This window comes from Erinaceus europaeus, chromosome 16, assembly GCF_950295315.1.
Source record: "Erinaceus europaeus chromosome 16, mEriEur2.1, whole genome shotgun sequence".
NCBI classification, from domain to species: Eukaryota; Metazoa; Chordata; class Mammalia; order Eulipotyphla; family Erinaceidae; genus Erinaceus; species Erinaceus europaeus.
In genome coordinates this window covers 81,166,000-81,186,522 of record NC_080177.1, presented here as the reverse complement: position 1 = coordinate 81,186,522, position 20,523 = coordinate 81,166,000, and positions in this window count along the sequence as shown.

Genomic DNA, 20,523 nt, shown 5'->3' with positions numbered 1-20,523 from the left:
AGTGATGCCACACTGTACTACTGACCGTTATATTCTTTTTTGTGATTTTATTTATTTATTCATGAAGAAGATAGGCAGAGAGAGAGAGGGAGAGAAAGAACCAGAAGCCACTCTGATACACATGCTGCCAGGGGTTGAACTCAGGACCTCATGCTTGAGAGTCCAATGCTTTATTCATAGCACCAGCTCCTGGACCAGCACCATTATATTCTTCACTACTATGAACTTATCAATGAAATCAAAGTCGGTGTTCATTTAATAATGACCTTGATAAAACAGAAAACATATCTATTTTGTCAGACTATAACCCTTCAGTGCATACTTTTTTTAACACTGATAGTGATATAAAAAGTGAAATGTACTTCTCCTGCATTACAATGCACAACGATTATCTCACAGTGGTGCACACAGACCTACACAGGAATGGAAGTGATGTTCCACACTGATCACTGGGAGGTACGAAACTTTAACAACTGTCCTCATGTATCCACAACTAAACTGTAATCCATTAATGCCAATAAAATGATTTGGGGGAAAGAGGGAGGGGGAGAGAGAGAGAGAGAGAGAGAGGAAGCAGAGGAGAAGGAGGTGGAGGAGGAGTGGAAGGAGGGGGAAGAAGAGGAAGAGACGGATGGGGATTTATGTGTCTTTTGTTTTGTTATTCAAATATATTTATTTTTCAAAATGTGTTAACAGTTCTCTTTGTTTAGGTAAAGAAATTTATCTCATTGCTTACGTAAATAGGCACACTTTACCATACTTAACTCTAATAATAAAGAACCATATTGGCTGTCAAATATGTTTTTTTTTCCTCCAGGGTTATTGCTGGGCTCGGTGCCTGCACCATGAATCCACCGCTCCTGGAGGCCATTTTTCCCCCTTTTGTTGCCCTTGTTGTTGTAGCCTCGTTGTGGTTATTATTATTACCATTGTTGATGCTGTTCGTTGTTGGATAGAGAGAAATGGAGAGAGGAGGGGAAGACAGAGAAGGGGAGAGAAAGACAGACACCTGCAGACCTGCTTCACCATCTGTGATGCGACTCCCCTGCAGGTGGGGAGCCCGAACCGGGATCCTTAAGCCGGTCCTTGTGCTTTGCGCCACGTACGCTTAACCCACTGTGCCACTGCTGGACCCCCTCAAATAGGTTTTTAAAATAACTGGAAGGCTCAGAAAATACTCTTCATAAAAAATACTAATGCTTTAAAATGAGCGTAAATAATCAGATTTACAGACATAAGTAAAAGAATGCATGTTTTTCTACAACTGAGGAATAAAATTCCAATTATACAATTTCTACAATGTTACTAAACCCGTGCAATGTTAATGATGACCTATTCAATCTCTTCCAGACTTTAGACCCTCATTGATAAGCCAATGGATATTCTCGCCCATTTCTTTAGGACAGAGGAGAGAGTTATGTTCTACACATCTAGTTTGACTCCTTTTCATCACAAGTCCTTCCCCTGTACAGAAAAATGTGAACCCACAATATTATGGCTCAGTGCTACAATTAAATTCTGTTACAACCCTAACAGGGTTATATCACAACCTCAATGTCTATGAGAAAGCACATACAATTTTCAAAATGACACACTTAATGAGCATAAAGCCTGATAAACACTATGTGTAGTAACTGTCAGTTCCTTTCTCACCACTTAACACAACATAACCATGTTCTGTAGATGAGAGAATTTTTGTTACAATTCTTGCATGCTACTTGTTGACAAGTAATGTTTTCAACAAGTATCTCCAATATATATTACCAACAATTAACAAAACCATACTATGACAAACTATTAATATATTTACAATCCCTAAGTCAGGGGAGCTGGGTGATACACATGGTTAAGTGCATAGGTTACCATGCTTAAGGACCTGGGTTCAAGAGCCAGCTCCCTACCTGCAAGTGAAACAGGTCTGCAGGTGTCTCTCTTTCTCTCTCCTTTTCTTATTTCTCCTTCCCCTCTCAATTTCTCTCTGTCCCATCAATTAAAACAGAAAATAAAATAAAAAAAAGGAAAAAATGACCACAAGGAACTGGGGAAATGGAGATGCAGGCAGTGAGCCCAGCAATAATCCTGGCAAATATATATATCCTAAACTAAAAGAACATAACATCTCAGATATACACAGAGGCATGAAAACATATATGAAGCTTGAAGGAATTATGTAAAATGAGATAAGCCAAAAGATAAGGGTGAGTACCAGAGGATCTCACTCATAGGCAGAATTTAAGAAATAAGAACGGGGCGGGGCGGGGAGCACAAAGTAAACCCTGGACTGCCTTTGGTGTATTGCACCAAAGCAAAAGACACTGGAGAGGAGATGGGAAGAGGCCGGGCAGGTGGGGACAGGGGGCCTTTGGAACTAACTCTGACTTATTTGGAGCTTTCCAGATTTTCTCACTTTTCCATCCCAAATAAAAGAGGCATACATTTGAAGTTGAAATGTTTATGAACTAGTTCCACATTTTAACATTTTCTGCAGAACATGTTTCATAATATTTGCTATATCTTTCGAAATTGTATTTCATAAATCTTCAAGCACCTTTATTGATTCATCTGCAATATTTGTGGCTTATAATTTTGATGCTTTGCTAATTTGAGGAAAACAGTTATAAATGTTCTTTCTATGGTATTAACAGCTAAAGATCAGGTTCAAAAAAATCACAAGTAAATCAAGCACAGAAAGAGGAACAGAACACATATGAGAGAAGTATATAAAATTTGTTTGGAAAGATAGAATACAAAATAGATAGACACAATTATTATGGGGACCTCTGTTAGCCTATAACTGGAATAAGGAAATGGTGTCTTACTATCAATATCCCATGCTCTACAATTCCATCTTACACTGGGTAAATATTATAAATTAGTTCTTAATTCCTATATTATATGCGATCAAATCACTAGTCATACTGTGTACAATTTGATGAGAACTATGGAAATCAGTCGGGGTGGTGAGTGACTCAGAGCTCTGGTGGTGGGTCCAGTGTAGAACTGTACACATGTGAATTTATAAATTTCTAAACCACTACAAAATCACTAATGAAAAAAAAAAAATCACCATGATTTGACCTTTGACCATCCCACAAGCACCGTGTAATGTAGAAAGCTTCATATTTCAATCATGCTACCAAAGCTAGTTTTTCCTCCAACAATGGACCAGACAGATGTCTTGTCAGCTGGCAACAGATGGAAGTTTTGACTCTCACTTAAAACCATCAGTAACTCAATTATAAATCCTCAAACATTAAAATTATACCCAGGCTAACAGATGCTTACAAAATAAAAGGGAAAAAAAACTGAAACTAGTTAGTTTCTCCATCCATACCAGCCCCCAGTCCCAACCAGAAGAATTCGATTTCTTGTGTACATTCACCTTGAGGAATAAAGAGCTTACATACAAAAAGGGGAAGCCGTCTTCACGTGATTTAATTGTCCTTCCTGTCCTGCCCTTTCATTGCACCCCCTCCCAAAACACATTGTTCATTTGGAACTCAAAGACTAATAAATAGATGCACAGTGTAATTTTACTCAGAGTGACTTAAAGATGGGTTTTCAAAGTCAAACTGGGGAAAGAAATCATAGAAACAAAATTGTACCCCTTTTATCCTATGGTCTTGTCAACATTTTCATTTTATAAGTAAATAAAAATTATACTAAAATACAATATAGTGTTTAATGATTATAAGCTATTGAATATCTAACTTATAATTCCTGTATAAGCCTGAACACAGCTAGTCATTTAGAATCCTAAAGAGAATCTTAACTTTTTTTAAATTTCATATTAAAAGTCGTTCATGCTAAATTCTTTACAATGACACAAAGAGACCTGGACTTTTCTGTGACTTTCTTGCATTCACAGGACTTAGCCCCTTACAGATATTAATTTTCATACTGCCTGTAATTATAATATAAAAATGTAATGTTCATATAAAATGAGGTAATTCAGAAAGAGAAGAATGAATATAGGATGATCCCACTCATAGAAGTTGAAAAATAAGAGCATGAGGGAACGTGGAAAGCAGGACTTGTACCCTCATTGGTGTGTTGCAGTAAAGTAAAGGACTCTGGTGCAGAGGGGGGTTTGGATCCCATAACATGATGGTGGAGGGGGACCTAGGTAGGGGGCTAGAGTGCTACATGGAAAACTGAGAAATGTCACACCTGTACCACCTATTGTATTTTACTGTCAACTGTAAACCATTAATCCCCCCAATAAAGAAAATAAACAGGGGGCTAAGTGGTTAAGTGCACATAGTACTAAGCACAAGGGCCCACCCAAGGATCTGGGTTTGAGCCCCTGGCTCCCCTCCTGCAGGAGGGATGCTTCAGGAGTGGTGAAGCAGGGCTGCAGGGAGCTATCTCTCTCCCTCTCTGTCTTCCCCTCCTCTCTCAATTTCTCTCTATCCTGTCCAATAAAATGGGAAAAATGGCCACCAGGAATAGTGGGTTCGTAATGCTGGCATCAAACCCCAGCAATAACCCTGGAGGTGGAAAAAAGAAAAAAAATGTAAAAAAAAAAAAAAAGAGGTTACTAATCGTCAAAAATAAACATGAGGATATCATCTAGATTAGAAGACTGAGAAGACTGAAATCATATTGTCGGGCTAGTGTCGCGGGAGAGAGAGATGACCTAGGAACCAAGATTGAGGTGGCAAGGCAATTCAAATCTTTATTCATGTGAATGCTCCAGAGTTAGGCAGGAGCATACCTGGTTATGCCACATGGCGCCAACTGCAATGGACAGCAGCAGCCTCTCAGTCTGCTGCACCCCTGCCCTCCTCCAGGTCAGGACATGGACGTGCCTTGACAATACCATACATGGCTAGGAGAGGGGTGGAGAAAGGTGGGAAGGGCTGGAAATGGTAGCCCCCTCCCCCCAGAAACTGTTGCTAGCGTCCAGAGGACAGAAAGACAGATCAAAGGAATGGAATGGGTGGGGATCTCCCAGGCAAAACAATGATTATGCAGATAGGCCATAGTATCAGGAATGCAGGGTGGAGCAGGGGGAGCTGGCTTAATGCTTTGTGAGGCTCCTCACAATTTCCGAACACCATATCACTATAGGGTCAACACAGTTCTGCACTGTTTATGACAAGTGTTTATGCTTGCTTTCCAATTATTATAAATTTAAAGATAAAAAAATGTAATGTTCAAAGTTTAAGTAAGATTTCCAATTTCTAATAACAAGCCCCCCATTTAAGGTTAATTTATTAAAAGGAAAGTCAACTATTTCTTATTTTATGTATTTAGCAACTAGAACAAATCACGGTTAGTAATTCTGTATAACTATTGTCACTAAAAAGTTCAAATTTATTTTCACACACACACAAAAATTACTTGGGCCATAGGGACATTTACTGTTCATTTGCTATCCTACTTGAGATTTGAAATTTGTCTTATTTCATGTTTCTGTGTGTGTAATTTTCTTCTGCTCAGTTTATTTCCTTTTGGGCACACATGTGTAGGAGGACTGGATAAACAGGGAAGAAGGTAAGAGAGTAGAACAAAGATAAATGAGAAAAATGTTTTTATCATGTCCTCCTAAAGAATGAAGAAACAGAAAAATTAAAAATAAATGAAGAAAAATGAGGCCAGGTGGTGGTACACTTGGTTAAGCACACACATTAAAGTGCGTAAGGACCCGGGTTCAAGCTCCTGGCCTCCACCTGCAGAGGGAAAGCTTCACGAGTGGTGAAGCAGGGCTGCAGGTGTCTCTCTGTCTCTCTCCCTCTCTATTCCCACCCTTCTCAACTTTTCTCTGTCTGTATCCAATAATAAATCAACAAATACATTTTTTCTTTTTTTATTTTTTTTGCCTCCAGGGTTATTGCTGGGGTTCAGTGCCTGCACCATGAATCCACTGCTCCTGGAGGACTTCCACCCCCCCCTTTTTTTTTTTGCCCTTGTTGTGATTATTATTGTTGTTGTTTTATAGATGTCATTGTTGTTGGCTAGGACAGAGAGAAATTGAGAGAGGAGGGGAAGACAGAGAGTGGGAAAGAAAGATAGACACCTGCAGACCTGCTTCACTATCTGTGAAGCGAATCCCCTGCAGGTGGGGAGCCAGGTGCTCAAACCAGGATCCTTAATGCTGGTCTGGTCCTTGCACTTTGCGCCACATGAGCTTAACCCGCTGCACTACTGCCCGGCCCCCAACAAATACATTTTTTAAAAGAAAGCTTTTAAAAAAAAAAAAGAATGAAGAAAATGTAAACTTTTAACTAATAACTTAGATTACTATACCTTTGTTTGCTAATTAGCTTTTGACATTTAGTTTTTTGTGGAAAAGGACATATTTAATTTGTATTTCCCTGTGCTAGAAATATTAAATCAGTATACATTTGTAGTGCATATTAGTATGGGAATTTGGGAAGCATGTTTTTTTTATTTTTCATATAGAAAATGAACTTACCTTATTAATAAAAGATGTTCACAAAGAGAGTTATCTTCTTATCCTTGGTTTCAACATTTATTTTTCCACTCCAAAAAAATAAGAGCCAAGATTATATTTTTGAAAGGATTATTTTTCTGTAGTCTTTGTAAAAACAACAACAACAAAAAAGCATTACATTTAATTTTAAAAGCCAGAGAATTTTAATTTTATTCCCAAGTAGATAAAAATGCTTACAGAAGATTCAAAGACTTTGGTAGCATTTAACATGAAATGTTTGCTGAATGAATCTGTTATTGCAACCATGAATCTATGAAAGGAAAATAATGTCCCCAAGATGGTGACAGCAAAACTCTGTACTTCACACCCAAGGAGAATGATTAACTGACCAGGAAAACAACACCCATATAATAATTCAATGGCTCTTGGTAAAACTGAAGTAGCCAGTGGACATCTTATACCAACACAGATTGCACTAGTGGCAAAGAAAGTATATTTATGTGTCAGTGGACAGACAGTGAACAGAGGGAAATGCCTGGAAACGGTAGCCTGGGAACACAGGCAACAACCAGTCTATCCAGAGGTCTTAAGCAGGAGATGCTAAAAGCATGTAAAGGGACATGCACCTAGTCCAGAAGAGGTTCACACAGGAGTCGTAAAGAGCTGCAAAGACCTGGACTCAGCAAGAAAGACAATAGAGAAAGCATCTAGACCACACTCTCCCTACTCTGCCCCTTAGAAATGTCCTGGAACTCTGAATTCCCAGATCCCCGCCCCACTAGGGAAAGACAGAGACAGGCTGGGAGTATGGATCCACCTGTCAACACCCATGTTCAGTGGGGAAGCCATTACAGAAGCCAGACCTTCCACCTTCTGCATCCCACAGTGACCCTGGGTCCATGCTCCCAGAGGGATAAATAATAGGAAAGCTGTCAGGGGAGGGGATGGGTTATGGAGATCTGGTGGTGGGAACTGTGTGAGGTTGTACCCCTCTTATCCTATGGTTTTGTCAATGTTTCCTTTTCATAAACAAAATAAAATAGAATAAAAAGAAAAGGTACACCGTTACCTGTTACTTTGTGGTCACTGGTCAAATTTCACATCTGTCTCACCATAGACGAGGGATATCAGAGCGGCTACAGTAGGTAACAAAATGGTGATCCCCCAGCACACTCTCTACAGCAGCTGGAGTCCACCATACCCTACTCCAGCAGGCTGAGGAAGCAAATAAGACACAAGTTCCTTTAGAAATGTGCTGAGATGGTAGATGGATAAATGACAGAGACAAAGAGCATGTGCTGGGGAAGAAAAGCAGTGCGGCTGCCTACGTAGCTACAAACAGATGAGCAGAGTGCAATTTAAAGCGGCGCAGTGGGAGAAAAAAAAAGCGACCTAGCACAGGGCACTTTGGAGACGTCAGTGAGATACGACATCACAAAAGGAGGGGAACCGTCTTCCTGAACATAAACTCAAAAACAAAGATTATAACTCTTTGTCAGAGATTATAAAATTGTTATTAAAAATACATCAAACTGAAAAGCATCTGCATGGAAAAAGGAACTATTACCCAAACAAAGAGACACCTTGCAGAGAGGAAGACCTTTACATACCATACATGAGATAAAATAGTAATAACCAAAATATATCAAGAGTTCTCCAGACTCAGCAATAAAAATCTAAATGAGGGGGCTGGGCAAATGGCACAAAGCACAAGGGGGCAGCGTAAGGATCCCGATTCGAGCCCCCAGCTGCCCAGCTGCAAGGGGGTCGCTTCGCAAGCAGTGAAGCGGGTCTGCAGGTGTCTGTCTTTCTCTTCCCCTCTCTGTCTTTCCCTCTTCTCCCGATTTTGCTCTGTCCTATCCAACAATAACAGCTATGAGAACAATAACAACTACAACTAAGGCAACAAAATGGGAAAAATAGCCTCCAGGAGCAGTGGATTCTTAGTGCAGGCACAGAACCCCAGTGATAACTCTGGAGGCAAAAACAAAAACCTAAATGACCCCATTCAGAACTGGAAAAAAGAGATGGACAGAAAACTCATTAAATAGGAGATCCAAAGGCCCAACAGACATGAGAAAATGCTTCAAATCACCGATTATTAAAGAAATGCAAATAAAGACAACAATGAAGTAACAATTTACTCCTGTGGGAATGTCATACATCAGAAATGATAGCAACAACAAATGCTGGAGAGGCTGTGGGGACAAAGATTCCTCCTCCACTGCTGGATGGAATGAAAATTGGTCTAACCCCTATGCAAAGCAGTCTGGAGAACTCTCAGAAGGCTACAAATACTTCAGCCCTCTGATCCAGAAATTCCTCTCCTGAAGATGTTGGGTAGTATGCCATCTCCCCCTGGCTTCTGCTTAACCATATGCCTATATAGGGATTTACTGATCCCATTCAAAGCTTTGGTCTATTTACATAAATCACTTTTACATGTACATAAAGCACTCCCTCCAGGGCATTGGTGGTTCAGTGATAGGATTCTCGCCTGTTCCGCCCCCTCCTTGTCACACTCTGATTTTCACCAGTCACTTTTCTCTCCACCCTCTCTATATCACATCCTGTTTCCACCCTACTTGGAGAGTATAAAAACAGCTGCTCTTCTGATTAAAGACACTTGGAAATTGCTTTCCGGCTCCGAGAGTTCCAGAGTGTATCTCCTGCGGAAGTTAGTGCTGCACGAGTTCCTGATCCCTCTCCCACGCAGCAGCCTAGATCGGCTCCAGTTGAGTTCTCTCCAAGCCAGAGAGCACTAGCTCAGGAAGAAGTACCCTCAGGCTATCCCGGCATGAAGATATATATCCTAAGGAAACAGATACACCTATCCAAAGATACCTCTTCACGGCAGCACAAATCGTAATAGCCCAAAGTCTGAAAGAAGCTAAATGTCAAACAAGAGACGAGGGACTAGGAAGGATGTATTCAACGTATACGACGGAATACTACTCAGTTATTGAGAACATTGAAAGCATCTCCTTGACTTCATCTTGGGGGAAGCTTAAAGGGATCATATTCAGCGAGATAAGGAGGAAGAGAATACATATGGAATGACCTCACTCAAGGGCAGAACAGAAAATACAAGAACAGAGTGGGAAATGCTAAGTAAATCTTTGAGTGGATTTGGTGTATTGCACCAATGTAAAGGCCCCTGGGGAGGGTTACAGAACGAGGCTGGGGTGGGTTTGGAGGTCCTTGTGCAAGATGGTGAAAAACAGCCTAGGCTAGTGGCGAAAAGGTTTTGCAAACACCTACTATGAACAGATGAGAAACTGTAGCCAAGTGTCTATAACTGTACTGCAAACCATTACCCTCCCAATTAAAACAAGCGGAAGTTAAAATAGAAAGATTTCAATGAATAAACTTAAAGAAAGAAAAACTAAGGTAATCAAAGAGAAGTATTATAACCCTAATAATCTTATTTAAAAAGAGAGATACAACAAAACACCAAAATCAAACTAATGAGCTCAAAAATAAAATGAACAAACTAAAGATACAAATTTGAGCTTCACATATAAAAACAACAGAGATTCAGGATGTGAAGAACTCAATAAAAAAGATCATTACAAACAACAACAGTAGAATCGAGCAAGCAGAGGAACAAATCAGGAAGATGAAAGATCGCAGCAAACAAACAACTGATTCAGGAAGGAGAGAGAAGAATTACAAAAAGGAATACACACAGTAAGAATTATCAAACTTATTTTGGAAATGCAACAAAAACATAGTAACTATCCCAGAAAGAGAACAAGAAAACTAAGAGCTAATTAAAAAAAAAAAAGCTGAAAACATCACTAAAATTAGGGAAGTTCAAATTCATGAGACTAACAGAACATGTATTCATCTAAATACAGAGACTTACATGAAGACACTAAGGGTTTGCAAAGTACCTCACATAAAGTGCTACCTTGTTATATAGCCTGCCCGCCTCCCTCCTCTGTCTCTAGAACACAGGAAAGAGTGTGTGTGTGTGTGTGTGTGTGTGTGTGTGTGTGTGTGTGTGTGTGTGTGTGTGTGTTGACAAAGTCTCAAAAATATGTGATTCTACTGCTACTGGACATTTTCATTCTCAAGTGATAGAGGAGACAGATAAAGAAATACACTCATAACAGTGAGAATTACAGGTGATAATTAAGAGTACTCAGGGTCATAAGTGAATTTTGAGCTTTCATGTAACAAACTGGACAACCAGAAGAAATAGAAAAATTCTTACAAAGATGTAATATTACCAGGCTGAATGGGAGGATTTGAAAGTCTGAATAGATGCATCACTAAAAACAAAATTTAATTAGTAATCAAAAACCTCTGCCACTGCTCCTCAAGGTGGATGGGTCCTGAAATGAGTGCAGCCTAGAATGTTCCCAGCTGTGACCATGGAGTGTGAGCTCAGACTGACAGGGGTTACACAGGTCCCTGTGCTAAATAAGACTAGACATGGGCCCTAAGTCAGATCTTGGCCTTGGCCCAGCTTTCTAGTGCTAGTTCCAACTCTGACACCACTTCCCCAGACAATACTTTTAGCCCACCTGAATGTTAGCTGTCAGGCCCAGGCAAAAATTAGTAAAGCCCTGGGCCCTTGGAATATACCTAAAATAGACTTCCTAGCATCTTCCAAATTTCATCTTCTATATTCTTACCTTTAAGGTTTCTGATTATTAAACAATTTGTTCTGCTTTATCTCTTAATACTTTTTAGCCACCAAGTTGTTGATACTACCATGATGCCAACCTGACTTCCCTGAGCAGACAACCTCACCGATGTGTCCTGAAACTCAACCTCCCCACAGCCCTGTCCCAGTAGGGAAAGAGAGAAGCAGGCTGGAGGTAATGGATCCACCTGCCAACACCCATGTCCTATGGAGAAGCAATTACAGAAGCCAGACCTTCCAGCTTCTAGACCCCATGAAGATCTTTGGTCCATATTCCCAGAGGGATAAAGAATAGGAAAGTGGCATAAGGATCCCGGTTCGAACCCCGGCTCCCCACCTGCAGGGGAGTTGCTTCACAGGCGGTGAAGCAGGTCTGCAGGTGTCTGTCTTTCTCTCCTCCTCTCTGTCTTCCCCTCCTCTCTCCATTTCTCTCTGTCCTATCCAACAACGACAACAACAATAATAACTACAACAATAAAACAACAAGGGCAACAAAAGGGAATAAATAAATAAAATAAATATTAAAAAAAAAAGAATAGGAAAGGTTCCAATGGAGGGGATAAGATACAGAACCCTGGTGGTGAGAATTGTGTGGAATTGTATCCTCTTATCTCATGACCTTGTCAATCACTACTAACAAAAAAAAAGCCTCTCCCAAGTAAAAAACAAACAAACAAAAAAACCAGGATCAGATGGAGTCAGTAAAATACTATGAATTAAAAAAAAAAAAAAAACAACCTTTATTTTCCTTACATTTTTCTGTAAAATATAAAGGAGGAAAACCTTCTAAACATATTGAATGGTCTGGGAGGTGGCACAGTGGATAAAGTGTTAAACTCTCAAGCATGAGGTCTTGAGTTTGATCCCTGGCAGCACATGTACCAGAGTGATAACTGGTTCTCCTATCCCTCCCATAATATATATATATATATATATATTCTTTGAAAGCAACATTTCAGACAAGAACATCACACAAAAATAAAGGTAAAGAACAACATTTCAGGCAAACATAGATATAAAATTGTCAATAAAATGCCAGCAAATCAATTCAATAATACAACAGTCTACTGGTCAAGTGGTATTTATCCACTGATATAAAGATGCTTCAACATATGAGAATCACTAAACACAATACACCGCCAACAACACAGCAATAACATAGTCATTTCAATTAGACCCAGAAAATAAACTGGAAAAAAAAAATCAATATCCTTTAAAAATAATTTTAAAAAAAGGTTCTAAGCAGAAAGGGCATACACAACATACATAAACATATTGAAGGCTGGATACAATAAACCCACAGTCAGTCAGTATAACACTAAACCAAAAGCTGTTTATTAAGGATCAGAAAAAAGGGGCCAGGAAGTGACGCACTGAGTTGATTCGCTAGGACTCGCAGCTAAAGGGGAAGGGAGCTTCACAAGTGAAGAAACAGTGCTACAGGTATCTCTCTTTCTCCCTTCTGTCTCCCTCTTTTAAATTTCTCTTTGTCCTATCACAATAAATACAACAAAGTTGTTTTTAAAAAGAAAAGCATATATATGCAATGAAATGCTATTCAGGGAGTCGGGTGGTAGTGCAGCGGGTTAAGTGCAGGTGGCGCAAACTGTAAGGACCGGTTAGGACCTCAGTTCCAGCCCCCGGCTCCCCACCTGCAGAGAGTCATTTCACAGGTGGTGAAGCAGGTCTGCAGGTGTCTCTCTGCCTCTCTTCCTCTCTATCTCCCTCTTCTCTCTCAATTTCTCTCTGTCCCTATGCAATAACAAATAAATTTTTTTTTAAAAAAAAGAAATACGATTCAGTTATAAAGATGAATACATATCACACGCAACAACATGGATGTATTAAGAGGAAATTATATTTAATGATATTTAATTATATTTAATATTTTAATCATATGTAATATGGACAGAATACAAACAGATCGGGTAAATGAAATAAAAATAAACTTTTGAACTACAAGACCACTTAGTGTTTATCAGAAGGGAAGTGAGAAGGTCAGGGAGGGGTTTGGTGGGTTTGCATTGGTTGGGACGGAGAAGATAGCATGTTGGTTTTGAGTGATGTACACCTAAAATCTATATGACGTCACAATGCAATCACCTTTCAACTAAAAAGAAATAAAGCAAAGGTTGTTCTAGGTGTGAAAGAAACAAACACTGAGACTGAATCACAGAACGGCACTTAAGGGAGAGAGAATATTATGAGTCTCAAAATCATCTTCAGCTCAAAATAAGGCTCAAAGATTCTCACTTTAGTAAGAGGTGTTTCTTAAAAAGGCTAGCCTTATATTCTAAAAGAGAAACGTTATCCAAAGAATAGAGGGCCTGCTAATGTAAAGAGATAAAAATCCAGATGTTTTATATGTAATCTAATCTCATCACTAAATTCAATGCGATGTTTTATGCAGCTCAGGAAAAAAAAAAGTATCCATAAAATCTCTCCCATTGCTTATAGTATAACGAACTATGCTTTTCACTGATGATAGAAATCTTGATACCCTTCTTAATCCTGATCTATTTTTAATTGAGTCTTTAAGAGGTTTTATACACGATATTTTATTATACATTTCAAAGAAGGAAATAAAAAATAGTATTAGCTCCTTGCAAGAAAGAAATTAAATATTCAGATGTATGAGAGAAACACTTTATGTAACTAGTGTAAAAGCACCCAGGTGAGGTCCCTGCTGTGTGCTGTATCTGCTTTGACTCAGACTTCAGGGGACCGCTGGTTTCTCTTACTCCCCCATTCCATTTGACTCTAAATTGTCAAATTAAACAAGCTGTAACTGGGGTAATTGAGAATCTTGTAGCAATATTATTCATTTGAGAAAACTGCCTTCAACCTCATTATTGAATAGAGTTACTGAATAAATCACTTGAAGCTTCTATCACTACTGAATTTCCAGCAGGTTTTCATCTTCTGTTTTATCTGATCACCACTATATATTTTATTTTATTTCTCTTTATCTTTTTATTTATAAAAAGGAAACACTGACAAAACCACACAGCTTTTCTTGTCACTATTTATTATGTGCAGTATATATTTTTTAAATTTTTTATTTATGAAAGGATTAATGAACAAAAACATAAGGTAGGAGGGGTACAACTCCACACAATTCCCACCACCCAATCTCCATAACCCACCCCCTCCCATGATAGCTTTCAAATTCTCTAGCCCTCTGGGAGCATGGACCCCGGGTCTTTGAGGGTTGCAGAAGGTAGAAGGTCTGGCTTCTGTAATTGCTTCCCCGCTGAACATGGGCGTTGACTGGTCGGTCCATACTCCCAGCCTGCCTCTATCTTTCCCTAGTAAGGTGTGTCTCTGGGGAAGCTGAGCTCCAGGACACATTGGTGGGGTCTTCAATCCAGGGAAGCCTGGCCAGCATCCTGGTGGCATCTGGAACCCGAGTAATGAAGCTGAAGGGTTGTCATTCCACACGTGAAGTCTCTGGACACAGTCTGAGGTGAAGCATGTTGAGGTGGCAATCGTTGAGTTGGTTAGGTTGTGATCGGCGGATGCAATATTATTTGGTTTGGATTGGGAGATGCATATGGGAAAGTGGGCCCTATCCAAGGGTTCCAGGACTGGGGGAAGTAGGGGCTCTATAGTGGAGATGTGAGGTTCCTGCTGTAATTTGATCCGGTCCTGCTTTTAGTTTCCCTTTCAGATCTTCTTCCTCAACTTCTGTTGATGAGTGGGATCATCCCATACTCATCTTTATCTTTCTGACTTAGCTCACTTAACATAATTCCTTCTAGCTCTGTCCAAGATGGGTCAGAGAAGGTGGGTTCATTGTTCTTGATAGTTGCATAGTATTCCATTGTGTATATAGACCACAGCTTTCTCAGCCACTCATCTGTTGTTGGGCACCTGGGTTGCTTCCAGGTTTTAGCTATTATGAATTTAGCTATTATGAAGCACCGACCTCTAACCATTCATTTAGTAAGTTGCTCTGAACCAGGTTTCTGGGTTAAGCTCCGAGATGTCAGGAAGAGAGGAGTGTTATCTTACTAGGCATCTACACTGCAAAGGGATGAATCTAAAATTTGGCTGTATCTCCAGAGGAGACACCAATAATTTTCAGTAACTTAGGAAGATGCAGTGATGTGTCAAAGGTTAAAGTCACAATCTAGGTTTCTTTCCATATTGTCGCAAGATTAAGAGTTGACTAGTTTTTCCTATATAGAAAGAAAGAAAATGTCTGTTTTCTGTTCCTCACCAACAATAGATTTTGAAATTCACATGTGTTGAACATTTCACCTGCATTCATAGAATCATTCCTGGTGCGAGTATCAGATTGCTACTCAACCTATAAGATCTAGTGCACTCTGTGGGAACAACATGGCCACTATTTGCTTTTGAAATAGATGATAATGTGAGTCTAGTTCAGACTATCATGTGTGCATCAATATAAAGTTACAGACAAAAGTACAAGTTGAGAAAGGCAACAGTACTTTTATTTGTGTCTTTAAAATATTTCAATGAAAAGAATATTGTCTTGAACCTAATCAAGTTTAGAAAAGGTTTTGAGGTTGGTAGACATGTATTCCTAGAGATAAGAAACAATAACTTTTGTTTTTTTGTAACATGTACAGCATCACTGAATAATTAAGTAACTAGTAATTAACACACAGACTATAAGTCACAACACACACACACACACACACACACACCTGCATGAAAGCAAAGCCACTTCAAGAATGCAACACCAATCGATCAATATAAATTGATTTGACTTGGAAAACCAGCTAAATGAAAGACATCCCTATCTAAGCAGAGGTTTCTGTCATCGGCATGTAGATTTTCAGGCTGTCAATATTATTCAGGGGTTCTCAATGTCACCAGTATTATTGTCATTCTGTGCTTTGTAAAATGGTTCAGGAAGAGATATAATTTCCCAAGGTCACGAAATCACACTGCATTAAAAACTTCAGAGTCCAGGAAACAGCATTAGGATGTAAAATGAAACTCCCATAAGCCTTAATAATGCAAATTCAGCGATGTTACCCTGACCTTTTTGTTACACTTATAACTTCCATGATACTGACTAGGAAGCAGACAAGCAGTGTGTTTACACTATTGCTGACCTTGAGTTATTCAAGCATTCCCCAAAGCTCTATTTGAATTCAACATTGGCATTCATACTTGAACTTAAGAGTAGGAACAGGGACATTGCATGCATACAAAACTGATTAATTTCAGAATTCAATTAACTGATAAATTGTTTTATTGTTCTTTAGGTCTCTCTCTCTCTCTCTCTCTCTCTCTTCCTTTTTTTAACCTCTATTGAGATGGGAAGAAAGAAAGAAATCAGAGCACACAGTTTGGCCACGTAAGGCAATGACAGCCAAAACACTGAGGGCTTCATTCATTGAAGGCATACATTCTATGATTGAGTCACCTCCCAGGTCTCCGTCTCGGGTTTTAAACTTCTTATTTCGTAGTTTCTACTGAGATTTTTATTTTTATTTTTTAAAGCTTTTTAAAAAATGTATATTTATTTCTTCCCTTGTTGTTTTATTGATGTCATTGTTGTTGGATAGGACAGAGAGAAATGGAGAGAGGAGGGGAAGACAGAGGGAGAGAGAAAGAATAGACACCTGCAGACCTGCTTCACCACCTGTGAAGCGACTCCCCTGCAGGTGGGGAGCCGGTGGGGGGTGGGGGGGTTGAACTGGGATCCTTACACTGGTCCTTGTGCTTTACACCACATGCTCTTAATGTGCTGCGCTACCACCTGACTCCTTAAGATTTTTTATTTTTAAAGCAGAGGGTTTTTCTTTTTTTCTAATGATATGTGTTTATCTCTGGTAATGGGAAATTTCTGTTTACCTATTAAAATATGCATTAACTGCATTCTATATAACGTGTGAAAAATGGTGGAAACAAAGAAGTATAAAGACTATTGGGAATGTTAGATTTTCAATAAGAAAGCAATCAGTGCCCAAAGGCTGTTGTATTAAGTACTAATTATACCAAAATTCAGGAAAAAAGGAGATGACAGTAGATCTCTGTAGCAAAGGATTGAATAATACTTTCACATTTTTTTCTGATCACTGTTACAAAAAAAAAAATCCGTGTCGCAGCTCTCTGGTGTTACATCTCAGATGCAGCAAAAGAAAGAGACCCAGGCCACATGCAGAGCAAGAAGTTAATTTTATTTCTCACTAAGGTTTCAGATCCATTCCTACCAGACCTGAAAAACTTGAGTTGTTGATGTTTTTGTTTGTTTTTGCTTTCATTATTTACCAGAGCACTGTTCAGCACTGGCTTCTGGTGGTTCAGGGGACTGAACCCTGGATTTCTGAGCTTCAGGCATGAGAGTCTCTTTGCGTAACCTCGATGCTACCTCCCCCCCCCCCCCCGCCGCCCCACCTGAACAACTTTCTATCTCAGCTCCCAGCCTTTTATGTTATTTCAAGCTGGGTGTAGCAAAGCTGCTTAGTTGTAACATAGCACTTCTAAAAATAGGTGAGAAGACTGCAAATAGGTGGCTAAGAGTGTAAGATTTCTTTTTGGAGTAACCAAAATGTACATGAATTATTCTGGTGACGAATTAATGATTAGCATGTAGAATATATCATAATAAACTTGCTAAAGTTGCTGTAACTAGAGGTGAGTGGTCAATATGGTAAAAAGTGAAAAATTCAAAGAATGAAGAGATTGATTTTCAAGGAATTAAAGAGCAAGAAAAGAAAGCAATTAAGGATGTGATCAGTACATTCCAAATACTCATTGAGAAAATATTATTGATTTACAAACTCAGACATTATTCTGTTATGTAAGTGTGCCCTTAAGAACACGTGGAGAGCCAGAAGATTGTTTAGGCAGCAAAGGGATAAAGAGAAAAAAGAGGAAGGAATAAAATTTAACAAAAATATATATATTCAAGAATTGTGGTAGAGAGGCTGAACTAGACCATAAATTCACCAGATAGACTGGCAGAACAAAAATTGTCAAGTGCTTAGAAGGATGCCCACAATGAAAAAGCAGAGAAAACAGAAGCAAATATCAGACCTAAAGGATCAAAAGCAGGATGAAAAAAAAACTGAACAGAGCCCAAAGTTATGAACTCTCTACAATGCAGTTTACAGCTGATTACAAGGAGGCATTGATAAAGTCACACAGTAACTCATGTCTTCAATGTTAATTACATAAGAATAAGAACAAGGACCTTAATGTCTTTTCTGGTAGAGCTTACAGCGGATCTGCAGAGGTAAATATTTAATAGTTACTGACCAAAATGCTAAGCTTTAAATAGGAGAGAGGGCTGAAAACAAAGTAGCAGCATCCTGAGAAAGGAGGGTGGAATGCTGGAGACTCTGGAGGAGATAGAAAAGGATTAGTGAAGACAGTGCTTCAGCTGGAATTTTACAATTAAAAAAAGAGCCACTTACAGTGGTCCTGGAGGATTGTGTGTTTGGATACAAACAACAGAAGAGAGTAGTGGGCCTAGAACAATGAAACCAAAATTTTATTTGCTGATTACAACTCTTTAGAATTGTAAAAGTCCGTAGCAGAAAGACTGTGTTTATCTCAAGAGTACTAGGAAATTATCCAAAGGTGTTAAGAGAGGGAGGCTAGACAACAGGATCAAATTGACATTTATGACATAAAGAGATGGAGAAGGACCCAGTAAATAGATGCAAAGTTATAGTGTCATCCAGACAAAAAAAATGATAGGTTGGTGTTGAATATAGTGAAAGGTGAAATAAATAAACAAGTTCACATGGTATTTCCATCAAAATTTAGCAGAATTGGTGAAAACACTGAAAGACGAGAGAAACAGGCATCAAGCTTGTCCCTGGGATTGTTTTTTTTTTTATAGAATGCCACAAAATAATATAATTCTTTCAGAAGTAAAAAAATGGGAAGAGACAGGTTCAATGAGTTCAGTTTTCATCCACAAAAAAAAATTGATGACCAGACTGTTCTATGTCCCGTGGGAAGGGTAAATGCTGAGTGAGAAGAAATACGAACACTGTGTTCCAGTGAGAGAGACTAAGACAGAACAGGCTGTAAAATATGCTCAAGGAGGATCTGCATTTCTTTCCTTCTACCTGTATTTCATAAATCTAGTGTACTGCATACTTCTGTTTATACTTTAGAGTCAATGCAAGTGCCCTCAAAATATGGCATATCTATCAAAAGCAAGCAAGTCAGAAGAGAGACAGAGGAGAAGAAGGTAAAGAAGACAGGACCTGAGGGACAGGTGCTGGTGCATCTGGTTGAGCGCACAGGCTACAACTTGCAAGGACCCAGGTTTGAGCCCTCGACTGCCACCTGCAGGGGGAAGCTTGATGAGCCAAGAAGCAGGTCTGCAGGTGTCTATCTTTCTCTGCCCCTCCCTATCGCCTCCCACCCTCTCAATTTCTTGCTAAGTCTATCCAACAGATAAAGATTTTAAAAAAATTTTAAAATAGAGAAAAAGAAAAGGAAACAAGACTTATAAAGCAACACTGATTTCCATAATAAGAAATTTACAGAGGAAACACTCAGGAAAGCATTTTCACAAGGAAAGTCAGGAAAGGAAGTGCTCAGATGGTGTCGACCAAGTGTAAATGCCTGGATATTGAGAGACATAGTACAAACAGCCATGGGGAGAAACAGCAGGGAAGTGACCTGACAGAGTTGGTGCCAGGGCAGTGAGTGGGCAGGAAGCCAGCTGCCATGGCTTGCAGTAGGAGTGAGACATACAGAAATAATGAAATTCTGAGAAAATAAAAATGATCATCTTAAAATATATTTTGGTTGTTAAGAGACTGCTCAAAATAGCAACTATGGAGAGGGGGAAAGCAGGCTTGTAAGAGACATGTATTCACGTGTTGATTTTCTTTTATTTTAATAGTGGTTCTATAACGTTTAACAAGATTGTAAGATAACAAGAGAAAATCCCACACCATTCCCACAGCCAGAGTTCAGAGTCCCATCCCCTCCATGGGAATCTCCCCTATTCTTTATCCCTCTAGGAGCATAGACCAAAATTCTTTATGGGGTGCAGAAGGTAGAAGGTGCAGCTTCCGTAATTGCTTCTCTGCTGAGCATGGAAGGTTACAGGCGGATCTGTAGGCCCAGCCTGTTGCTATCTGTCCCTAGTAGGGCATGGCCTCTCTGGAGAGCTAAGAGACTTTCTTGACCTTCTTAATAGACAAAAGACATGAAAAAATATGAAGGAAAAATCCCCGTGAAGGAAAGATTGAGTACAGAAAAGACAAAAGGACACTGGGACCAGGCAGTAGCACACTGGGTTAAACTCAACTACTACAATGCTCAAGGATGCTGGTCTGAGCCCCAGTCACGCCACCTGCAGGGGGCTGCTTCACAGGCTGCAAAGCAGGTCTGCAGGTTTCTATCTTTCTCTCTCTTGTGTCTGTTATCCTCTCCACTCTCAATTTTTCCCTGTCCTCTACAACAAGAGCAACAGCTACAACAAGAAAAATGGAAAAAATGGCAACAGGAGCAATGG